This window comes from Agelaius phoeniceus, chromosome 8 (assembly GCF_051311805.1).
Source record: "Agelaius phoeniceus isolate bAgePho1 chromosome 8, bAgePho1.hap1, whole genome shotgun sequence".
Taxonomy (NCBI): domain Eukaryota; kingdom Metazoa; phylum Chordata; class Aves; order Passeriformes; family Icteridae; genus Agelaius; species Agelaius phoeniceus.
The window spans coordinates 17,884,865-17,897,335 of record NC_135272.1 but is presented as its reverse complement, the minus strand read 5'-3'; the positions used below and the strand labels follow the sequence as shown (position 1 = coordinate 17,897,335).

The 12,471-nt window shown below is 37.6% G+C and overlaps 1 long non-coding RNA gene across 1 annotated transcript in view; it reads right to left on the bottom strand.

Moving 5' to 3' along the window:
* LOC143694639 (uncharacterized) overlaps positions 1–12,471 on the bottom strand; it is a 296,382-nt gene that overhangs the window by 113,773 nt on the left and 170,138 nt on the right. The window contains exons 9-11 of the long non-coding RNA XR_013183243.1: positions 3,824–3,986; positions 3,612–3,712; positions 1,272–1,346 (exon numbers count right to left, since the gene is read on the bottom strand). This is a non-coding gene — a long non-coding RNA (uncharacterized LOC143694639). The remainder of the gene's footprint in view (positions 1–1,271; positions 1,347–3,611; positions 3,713–3,823; positions 3,987–12,471) is intronic.

Here is a 12,471-nt window from a genome sequence, read left to right as displayed (position 1 = left end):
CCATTTAACACCTTAAAAAATGCTCTAAATAAATATAAAAAGGTCTAACACCGTGATTATTCAGACTCCTCCTCATTTTTTGTGGTACTACTTACAACATGAACTATGTTTGGGCAGTCCAGTACGGTTTGTCTGGTTTGCAGTTCCCAATAAATCTCACATAGCTTCTGCAGTACTTTATTCAAGTTGAAACCCCTTAGCCTATTTTAAGTTGTCAAATCTAAAAGAGCTAAAACCCCAATTCTGCACTACTATCCAAGTACAACCTTTCACTAACCTATCAAGGGGCAGACTTGGTGCTTTCAGAGGTGTTTGCCAACCAAATCAGGTGTCAGATAATCAATTCTCTGCACAGACTAATTTTAGGGGGTTTTCAAAGTAAACATGAAAAGCAACACAACATCAAGCCCTTATCAAGCAGAAAAGCTACTAGACATATTTCTGTTCTGGAAAAACCTGGGCTGAGGACCAGTATCTCTATTGGCATATCCAAATACTCAAGAGTCACCAATGAAGTATGAGGTATTCATCAGGACCTTTACACTTAGCTTTAGGACCTAGTGTTAATCATTTTATTTAACTTTTCACCATGATCAAAAAAAACCCCTTAGACAGCATCAAAAGTTGTACAGCCTTTGTCATTTTTTTTCCAGCCATCAATGGTACTGAGAATGTCCAGCCTGAAAGCAGTTTGATCCCTTATCTATATAAATAATGCTGGTGCTCCTCTAGCTCTCTATATTGAGGGTTTTGTGAAAAAAATGTGGATCCCATGAATTTATCCTAGGCAGCAAATAATTTCAAATAAAACATAGCATATTTCTAGACTAAATTTCAAAAAAAAACTTTAATTGTCTTTATCATGAGGGAAAGCTATACTTGCAAGCCAGCTTTCTTTTACACTGCATCTCTTGGTACATGTCTGGTAAAATTTTTCTGGGAAATTACAGCAGTTCTTCCAGTCTACATGGAGTGACTTGAAATAGTCATGTCCGGGTCCACAAATTAAGCAAGTTTTGCTTACTTGATGTTTCCTTTCCGTAGTGGAAGTATTTTGCTAGAAAGTGACATTTAAAATTAGATTTAACCTTTTCATTCCTACAGCCTTTTGAAGGAGAAATTTTGAGCATCACTTAAACTGACTAGTTGTGTGAGTTAATAAAAGTGACAGGTAACATAGCCTCCTTATGTCACCATGACGAAGAGAACTGTAATAAAGGTCAGATTTTATCAAAGTACTTCTTTTACATAAGCAGTTTCAAGGTACTTACATCCATGTCAGTGTAAGAATCATGTTGCAGAGACCTGACAGAACAGTAAAAGTGTTGTACTCTTCACAGAGCTCTCTGTAGAATTAAAAAAAAAGCATATTATTTGAGTAAGTTCTCACTAATATTTTTATATTTTATGTCCACTAGTCTTGTGACTTGTATATAAACAGCCCTTAAGGTCTCTTGCAGAAGCTAAACATCAGCTAAGCAATCTTTTAGCTAAAAACCTTACTCATTTCTTGACAGTAATTTGTGCATGTCTCTTACTGTCTTCATCAGTCTATGAAAATGTAATTTTTAAAAAACCATCAGGAGTAAACATAGATGTACGTAAAACCCCAAGCCTTATCTGCAAGAAATGAACATTTGTTTTAGAGCCTGTTATGATCTAAAGTTACAGCAAGGACAAAATGTGCATGGCCTTGAACATTGCCTAAACATTTGAATGCCATGGTTGTATTCAACCCCATTTACCAAACATCATTATCACCTGATAGACAAATAAATTTAGCTGGCTATAGCTCCAAAGCTTTCTCAATTTTGTCTTTGTATGGTGAATTGCAATAGGAAAGACATTTCTCATAAGGCTAGAAATTCTGTACTGCCTAGAAGTTGATCCAAAACAACTCCTACTCATTAGGATGTCCCCACACAATTCATTTGGAGTACCACTTCATACCGCCATTTGGGAATTACGAGGTCACTTCTAACTGAAAAAATATTTCATCTCTTGTCATCTCACTGCCATATTTCTCTACAGTAGCCTTCTCCACTGGCCAATCAATAATAAAAGCAGACACAGAGTCCAGCACTTGAGCAGATACTGAGCTTTGCTAAATCTCCATTCCCTTACAGGTTGGATCAGTTTCCATTGAAGGCAGCGCAAGGAACCAGAGCACACCAACACCACACGCCCAGCAGGGACCACTCTGAGCCCCACAGAGGCTGCTGCTCCTCTGACTTCTCCATCCCTCCCACTCCCCACCCCACTCCACTCCACATCTCATTTTTACTGGATTTCCAGCCCATCAGCCCAGACATGATACATTCTTCACCACATGGGCTGTGCACGTTGGGCAGCAAACAAAGAAAGGGACTCAGGGCAGTGGGAAATACTTCTAAGGAAAGGAAAAGAACCATTGATGTGCATGTCTCAAAAGAGGTGGGTTAAGATAAAGCAGGTTAATCTTTTAACTATGCTTTTATTCACAATTAAGTAGGTTGGGAGAACACAAATTGGTTAGAAGCACATACAGGCAAGTGTCTGTATTTTGGAAGTGTTTTTATCCCATTCCTAGGGGAAATAACTGCCAAGGCAATTGCTCTATGAGAACTACAATATCCATTTCTGGTTGAGTTACTGCCCTTTGGCTGTTAGCTGTTCTTGACTTATGTACCCATACAGTGATACCCCTTCTCTCTTTCCTTGTTTTTTTCCTCAAACAAGAAACATGATTTTTTCATAATATAGTAAGACAATTGATGGGGCCTACAAAAGTACTAAACCTACCTATAATAATGACTACAAAAAGAGCCAAATGTGCAAGCTTAAAATCTCTTTCCTCTATTAAAGTATCCTTCTCAACATTTGGGAGTGGGAAGGAAGAAAATGTCTGACAAAGGAAAATAAATCTTATTTTTACACCAGCATGATGAGACTCAGCTGTGTTTTACATTAATTTCATACCAGTTATTAAAAGATTAATAATTTCTTAATAGTTGGTTTACTATAAAGCAAATCAGTGGTCTGTGTAACACACTGCTTGCAGACTCAGTAGTCCTAAATTATTTTAACACTTTTTACTGGTCTTGATGAGCACTATTTACCATACAATACTTCTGCATGGCTGTAACATATGTATAATTGTTGATAATTTATAATTCTTCTATCAAACAGTATATTTAGTAATGCACCATTTTTACAGAATTCAAACACCTCTCAGACACTACTAAAATTGCCTTTCTTTCCCCATATTTTGTCTGCTCTTCTGGTTCCTTCTACTGTGCTAGATCCTTTTGTGTTTGTTCAGATCTCCCTCAAATGAACAAATGCTCTTCTGACATGAAAATTCTGGCTTCCCTATCTCCTTCTTAAAGATTACTGAAAACAACAAGCCTAGAACACAACTTCACCTTTTGCTCTCTACAACAGCTACAAGAATCACAAATGCAACTACAATATAGAGAAAAAAGACATCATCACAACTAGAAAAAAGAGAAAAGATTCACATCCACTGGCTCTTATCAGGCCTAAAGTACAGTGTCTCTGTCACAGCTGTTTTGGATAACTTGTGATGACTGGGCATTGCACAGGCAGCTTTTATTGTCGTGAACATTTACCAGAGCTAAGTAGTTTAGGTCACTGAAGTAAGACTGTTCCAGGCATGTCACAACTTCACTTAATTTTCAGACACAAACAGTTTTGGAAATTATCACACCATCTATAGAATGAAAAGATAATTACATGGTAATGAAAAGAAGTTAAATGCAGTAGCTTAAAGGTATGTAACAAGGAATTATTTTTCTTATGCTTCATCTGATTAGAAAATTACCACTTGCAGCAGCTGTACAATTGTGACAGACATCATCTCCATGGTGTTCAGACAGAGAAATCCAAGAAGCGCTCAGCTGAATTTCTGGCATATGACAGTTTCTACTGCAAAGCCTGTGTAATATTTCCAGAGTTGCAAGATCTTCAGTAGAAGGAATCCCATACTATAAAAAAACATGTGTACGCACAGAGTTATCAACACTTGGCATTCACAGTGCAATATTCTTTGCTATGGAGGGACATCCCATCTCCCAGCTCTTCACACCAGTTCTTTCTGGAGGCTGGGAGGTGGACCTGCTATGGGAAAACTCATGTACCACCCCAAACTCACAGAGCCCACCTACAGCTCTGCTTCTCAGGAGCAGGAATACTGTCTTCCCTTTTTTTTTAAATTTCAAACCAGATTTATCAAGCTACTGCATTGTACTGATGCTTCTTACACCTCTTTTTTATATCAATACCTTATTTCATTTCTGTATGTTTTGCCTCGGATTTATTAGTAGCCAGCCACTTACTAAACACTTGTCATTTTGCAGATGCTTTAGTGAATTTATTCTACTTCCATTCAAAGAGCCTACTCAAAGTTTTAGGGATAATCAGTAAATAAATTGTAGCATGTACCTTTTTATACTTGCAAAGGCAGTTTAAAAATACAGACTAGAAAATATGTTTGGAAGATAGCTTCCAGTTCCATAGGAGAATTTAATACTGGAAAATATTTTAGAGAGGAATACGTCTTAAGAAAAAAAAAAAGGGGGGGGAATGAAATACACAATAGCAGCATAGCATTCTACAATATCCAGATAGGTTTTATTCAAAACAATGCTCTTCTCATTGAGAACTCTACAGGGATATTTTTGACCGCGTTGTGAATATCACTGCTTGCTTTCAGCTGAATGCAAATGTTTATGTTGTTATTAGTGCCAATAACAAAATTTCACCATAGAACTGTTAACAAATGGATCTATTTCTTTATAATTATGTGCTGTCATTTTCTGGTTTGTCTTTAATTTTTATAAGAGAAGCAGCAGGGAGTCTAGCTACTGCTTTTTCTCTACAGATTTCTCAGTGGATCTAGATTACAACCTTCACAAAACAGTTGTTTGGAATATCAATTGCCTTGCTCTTCAAATAATTCTTGAACAATTGCAGGTGCTATTTACAGACATGGAGCCAATTCTAAAATTTAGATTTTAATTAGACTTTGAAACCAGCTGATGAAATAATTAATATATACTAACAAATCAAAAGATGCTCAAGAACTTTTTGATGGAAAACATAACCATGATTATAATTGGAGCCACAGTTCAGGTCACTGTGTGGGAGTGGACACAATTCCATGTGAGACACTACCAGCAAGGAGAGAGAAGCAACAGCTTGCATGATTCTCATCAGCCATCATTCTATTTACACAGCAGGAGGACACAGGGGTCTGTTGCACACAAAGCCCAGGAAAATCAGAGACCCACTGCAACCTCTGTGCTCCAAGCCCATGAGGAACAGCACAGCACTGTGTTTTAACAAGCTACTACAATGTCAGAAGTCTTTAAAGCTACAATTAATCAAAACCAATTGCAACACTAGGATCAGTTGCATCTTTTTCCAGATCCATCTTTTCCCAAACTTCATGTAATAAATGAAGACTATGTCTCCAGTGTTTTTGTTCATCTATCACCACGTCAATGATTATTACAGCGTTACAAAACAAAACAACAGAAAAGCTTAATTTCAAGGAAAATTTATGGTGAAACACATTTAAACTTGACTAAATGAGAGTAACCAAATAAATCTGATGTTTGCTCAAACAAAAATTTTTGCAGCAAAAATGGGTTTAAAATGTCACTGCTGAAGTATTGAAGTATAATTACCAGTGTAGGAAAGAATAAACACTGGTTAGTAAGACCAGAATCAGATACATGAGCTAGATAAAAAGACTATCATGCAGACTATCCAGCTGTCATTGTAATTTAGTTCTCTATAGTGTGACCTTCAATACTGTCCAAGCTTAATTCTATATGCCTACAATGTCTTAAATGCTCTGCAATTTAAAAGCAATAAGCTTAAAATAACCTGCAGTTTAAGAATAGTAGGCTGGGGGGAAAAGGAAAGCACCACAAACAATCTAAAAGCTAATACTGAATCAGGCAAGGTCACTGTCCCTTAAAGACAGGAAATCTGCAACAATAATTTTTTTCTTTAGTTGATGTTTCTGATTGATCTTTTCCTGCTTTAATACTAAGCTAAAAGGACCTATCAGCACGATGAGGAGCTGGTGCCAAACACAAAGAGCCGAAATGGTCATCTGTGTCCACCCCACTACCACAGTTCAGCACCTCCACCTGTTTGAGCCCACTGCCATGTGGAACTCGGTAATTCACACACCCTGCCTGCACCCTCCCTTTGCTCCAGCAGGAACACGGGCAAAGCTGGGCGAGGGCCAATATTTTCTGTAATTTCATCTAAGAGAAACAGACTCTTCCAAAAGCAAGTGGCATGACAGGATCAGGAAGAGGCCCCACCACACAGGACAACTACAGCACCACAGACCTTTGCAATGGAGGATGAGCACCTGGCATGGACCACCTGTGCCAATAAACACTGTTCTCAGTCATTGCATGAGCTGCCGAACAACTATGTGCCATTATAGCAGGTAGCATAATGCACTGACAACAAAGACCCATTTGCACCAGAATTATTACTATATGTTATCAGCTATTAACCTAACTGAGAGGCATTTATCCATATTTAAATTATGACAAATACACAGAACATAAGTTGGACGAGGAAGGTTTAGGAAACAATGTGGGGAAAAAAAGAAAGAATGCAACTGCTGCCCAGGATGTCCCAGTGCAGCAACACATTCCTTGCTGTCAGCTGTGTAAGATTTAATCTGCAGCCTCACTTTAAGTTTAATAATTTGTCAACTATTTGCCAGAATTGAACAATGTCTCAGTCAGGATCTTGAATCTCTAAAAACTAAGCGATTACAAAAATATCTTTGTGCAAGGACCAAGTAAATATTGCATCATCTTTGCAATCAATGAACCTACATTTCTTATTATTTTGTTTTAGGGAGTCCTAAATCTAACTGCAAACGCTCTTGAGCAGGACATCTCTGAGGGCTGAGGAACAAAGAACAAGACTTCAGGCCACCAGAGTTTTCTTTGTAAGCTCTCTATGCTGAACATTTTGCAAGTTCTCTATAGCATAAAATGAAAGGCAGAAAAGTTGAGTGGGAGAAGTCTGTCAGAGAGCTCGAGAACCATATTATTTGTTTTTCTTCTGTACTGTCCAGACACTGACCTGCCTCAGGCACACAGTGCAATGGAAAACACAGAAAAGGTGTGGGTTGTAGGAGGTCCTGTATGGCTTCAGCAAGAGTGACACTTACAGGGCTCTAAAAAGAACAATCAAACACATACAAACTGTAGAAAATGCTCTTCTCTCTTGTCCTTCATTGTGTGGACATGAAAAAGTCAGCCAAAACCTTGCTCCATTTTGAAAATCCGTTACTGTTCTTGAGATCTTATAAGACTTGCTTTAATTGCACATCAGTCTTTGCTGAGTGAAGTGAGGTTGAAGAGGCAGGTGTAAGGGATGTCCCAGTCTAGAAAAATGTCATTTTGAAAAGAAAAACTTTTATTTTAAAGCTTGAGTTATTTGCAACTACTTATCAGACTGTCACTGAGCTTTGAAGGGTGATCCATATATTAAAACTTTAAGGTCTTAATATATTAAACAATAATGGATCCAAGGGGACGATAATGTACTATTGAACAGATAACTAGACATTTATAATGGGCAGTAATGGGGATTATGGTCTATGATATGGACTATTAGGCCTATCTGAAATTTATAGAATAGGTTTTAACAAAGAACACAAGGAATTCATGCTACATTCAGCTTCCACAAGGGAGTAAGACAACACAGTGGACATAAGTGACACCATCATCATCCTCACAGCTGTCGTTTTTGCAGCACTTACAACAGCCCTTTCAGAGGTCTTTGAGCAGATGAGAACAAAATGCAGCAGTGCCCAAGATCATTGCTCCCAAACCTTTCCACAAGTAATTAAATGATGATGCACCATGTAACATGCTTCACTCAAACATAACCCCACTTAGAGAAATATCCTGTGACTCACAAGATTCACTGCTTTCCACAAAAGATACATTCCTCAAAACTTCTGTACTTGGAAATGCCATAGTTAAAATTGCCAAATCTCCATTTCAGGAGGTCACAATGTTTAATAAAGCTTGCCTTACTTTCCCTTCTATAATGTAGTATAGCAAAGGAATGTTTCAAACACATGAAATAATATTCAACTCTCATCGCAGAACTGACCTCAACGTGTAAGATGCATTTCAGCTCCACTTTATTGCACCTCTAAAAGGGGAAAACAGACAAACATAAGAAAATCTAGACATTTAATACTAATATCATCTGTCATTCATAGAAAAATTGCCTTCCTATATTTATCTGGTTTGCTTTCTGTGAACTCAAGAAAACAGGGAATTCATAGACAAGATCAAACACAGACCAACACAGGCCCTTTTTTCAACAGCCACATAGTGAAAGACAAAAAAAGCCATCTTATTTATGAAAAATGCCCATACTGAACAAGGTTAGCTGATAGGACAAACTCAAACAAGTAAATGGTATAAGACAGTTGCTGCATGTGTTTCATGCACATAATATATTCATTAGCAAGAAGATAAAGACAGCCTGATTTTAAAACCTGAATTATTTTTGCATCTCTGTTTGTCAAGAAAGAATCAACAGCAGTTTTCTACCATCTTAGAATTAATCACACAGCTATATAAATCCCCTATATTTTAAGAACACCAAAAGTGCCATTTCAGAAAAGCTAAATAATGTATGAAATTGAAAAATGTCATTCTTTTAATATCTCTCCTTGTGGAAAAAAAGATGCAACTACAACTATGATAACTGATTGTAGCCTTCTTTTAAAGCATTACAGAAGTTGTCATTGTTTAGTTAAGCAATTCAAATTCAGAAAACGTGACCTCCCATATCCTGAGGGAGAGACCTATCGTAGCAGCAAGCAATACATCTCTGCACACTTGTAATTCAGAGGCACTGAGGCAAAAACTGTCAAAACATTACTAAAGTCGACAAGGATGTATGGTTCATTAGTCTAGGAACTGATGCGCTATGGACCTCTTTGTGATCAGCCTGATAATTTAAATCAAGTTACAAGTTTATGTAAACCTACTAGAACTCTATTATTAAATTTCAAAACATGCCTTCAACAAAGGCACTCATAATTGCAGAGATTTATCACAAGGCCATAACTAGCCCCCTATCATGCCAACTAAATCAATAATCAATTTATAAAATATCATTACTTTAACAGAAAATCTGTAGCTCTTTTTCTAGCATTGACTTTGAGGACCAAGCTGCAACGTAACAGCAGTAAGCCAGTCTTGCTCATTAACACAGCATTAGACTGCAAAGGCTTCAATATTTCCAAGCAGTTCCATGGACAGAGCAGAGTGAGCTGCAGCAGCAGAGTTCTCTGCCGCCTTCTCTGTGCTGCCCTAAGCCTGTCCAAGATGTCTGATGCTCACAGTACTGGAGCACACTACCTGAACATGAAACTTCTTCATCTCCCCCAGCTTTACATCCATGAGAAAGATATTTAAAACATGCAGACACTCCCATACTCCCAGTCAACAGCCTATCTTGTTGTTGGAACAGAACAAAGACTGGTGAAATTAGAGTGAAAAGAAGAGACCTCAGAGTTGGACTTGCAATCAATGTCTCCATATTTCATTCACTCTAACAAAATAGATCAAGTTCAACTGTAATGGCATTGCTTGTATATGGTGTGATTCTTAGGGCCCATAGCTGGACTTTGATGGTCCTTGTGGATTCCTTCCACTCCAGATATCCTACAATTCTGGGATTTCAAATGTTAAGACTTCACTTAAGAGACAATCTTCTTTTATCAATGATGATACATGCTGATACCTGGTTTTTACAACATGAGCTTTCTATCTAGAGAAAAGAAAAATAACCTGGAGATGATAACAGTGCTCAAGGACTACAATGATCAGTGCTACCAAACAAACAGATAGTTCATGTGACAACCTTGATCCAGGATAAAGCTGCAGTAGTCCTATAGTTAACTGCGAGATTATCATTTGATATTTTTTTCTGAATATCAAGAATTAGTCTAATAATATTGCATTCCATATTTTGAGCACAGAGAACCATAATTTAAAAGTTTGGTTTATGAAATTTGAACACTCTAGTGAAACTTGTAATTCCACCACTCTGCAGTCCTGAGATACAAAAAGGAAGGGGCAAGTATTGAACCTGTAAAACTTTGCCTAATTCGTGTCCTTCTCATTATACACCAGAGTCCATTTTATTAATCACAAGTTTCTGGTTTTATGCATCTTTTTATTCACTGAATAAAATTTGTGAAAATTACTGCATGAAATATGAAGATTTGAAGAAAGGTTAACCCAAAAATACATTTACTTTTCAAAGGATTTTTTTCCAAGCAATTAATACTGAAGTACTGCATAAAGCCACAGTAAATCCAGTATTTTACATTTGTGTGATTTCTCCAAGTCATCATTAATTTAAGCATTTATTTCCAGAAGTGCCAGAACAGACATTTCACAAGCACTACCATTCTGTATTGCTCTGTAACTTAACACTCTTTATCATAAAACCTATTTCTGCAGATCAGAGTGTGCCTAACAGAAAGCATCCATGGCAGGTATGTGTTACTTCTGCTGCAGAACTGCAGTTTCCTTCCAATACAGAGAGCTTCTGGAAGCCTTTTATCAACTATTTCAGAATGTGATAACAATTTACACCCAGAGGTTTAAATATTTAAATACCTCAGCTAGATTTCCCCGCTGCTGAGCTCCACCCCTGCAGTGAGGGGAGGAGCCCGAGCTCCCTCTGTGGGCTGGTGGCAGCTGAGCTCTGTGGGCAGGGGGGACAGAGCAGGGACACCCTGCAGACAGGCAATTAAGGACTGGCAGCACGTTCCAACCTTTCAGAGCAAAAAACTCGCTTCAGGACACACACTTGTCAGACTACAACTCCAAAGGGCTATCCCTGCATAAACACAACATGTCCCAAATTCCAAAGGGCTTTTTTCTATGCCACGTAATGTCAAAGTATCAATAAATAAATGAAAACAAAAACTCCCATTACAAGACAAGAAAAGCAAAAATTATGTTTCTACTCAATAAAAAATTGTGCAATAAGAATATTCTGGACTTAGGACAGACATAATGTGAAAAGCTCAGGGGACAATGTTGCTTTTCCAGGCGCAAGGTCCATTAGCTGCAGCTCAGACACTGCTGATATCTGAGAGTTTGTCAGATTGTCCCAAAAATGCCCTGGGAACAAATTGGATATTGTCTCGAATGTCTCATTTTGCTGAGGGATGAAACTGTCTCCCTCTAACAGCATCACTTCACAGTATTACTGCACAAATTGCAAGAAAGGTGTTTCCCTGCAGGCCATGATCAGAAATCACTGATGCAGAAGGACTTCCGGAAGACTCTGGAGAAAGCAAGAATGTAAAACGCCTGCTTTCTCTGAAGGGTTTCCCTCTATTAACACCACTTGCATTTCTGTCTCTTTCTAGCAAATTACTTACTATTCCTGATCAGCATTAATGCCAGCACTTGTCTCCTTCCAGAGATGCTATTTTGAATGTCAGTTACTGTGGAAAACAGACACATGCACACACAGAACATGAGGCTACTTGGGATTGGTTTTGAGAGGTATCATCATTTCAGAAGACAACCAAAAATAGCTTGACTTCTTTAAAGTTGTGTTTAAATCCGTGTACTCATATTGCTCTTTGATGTCAATCCCTAGAAGCAGTGCACAAGGAAATGCTAAGTACAACAATGAAAGAGTTCATGCCATGCCTAAATCTTTTCCATGACATGGTAACAAGGCTACAATGACACAGACTGAAGCAAAATGCATCCCTGCACTGAATCACAGCAGTACAAGGAAGGTATTATTTCATGACTCTGCTTGAAAAAAACCCCAAAATATGTTTCTTTATGAGGATGTCCATATCCTACAATGGATTAAAGTTTTTAACTTGGAAATTATTGAGAAAATCTTTTGAAACATGCAGCTACAAGCTTTTATATCAGATTTCTTTTTGAGCTCAGGGTTAAAATGAAAGAAGCTTTCAAATCAGAATAGCTTAAGTTTCTTCTCTCTTGTGAAATCAGATGACACAATGAATGGTGAAAGAAAGCTTGTCTTGCTTTCCCCAGATGATATGTGACTTCTTGCATGAGCTCCTGTTTCTCAAAAAGAGTCAAGATCATGGCAATACTGTGCACTTACAGAATTATAGCTGCTTACTGATTTTGAAGCAAAATTTTTATATGGATCAAACTTTAACTTTTCACATGAATACTGGTAGATAAACACTAAAGGAGCCTGTATTATATTATTAAACAGGTCACATTGCACGCTATCTTAATAATTAAACAACATCACTTTCTTGATGGAGAGAATTTCTGGCTGAAATTTAAATGTACGTACTCCAAACAGAAATATGCATGAGTAAACATTTGCTGTAATTAACTGAAGACCACAAAATCACCACTAAAGATTTTCTTTTAATAT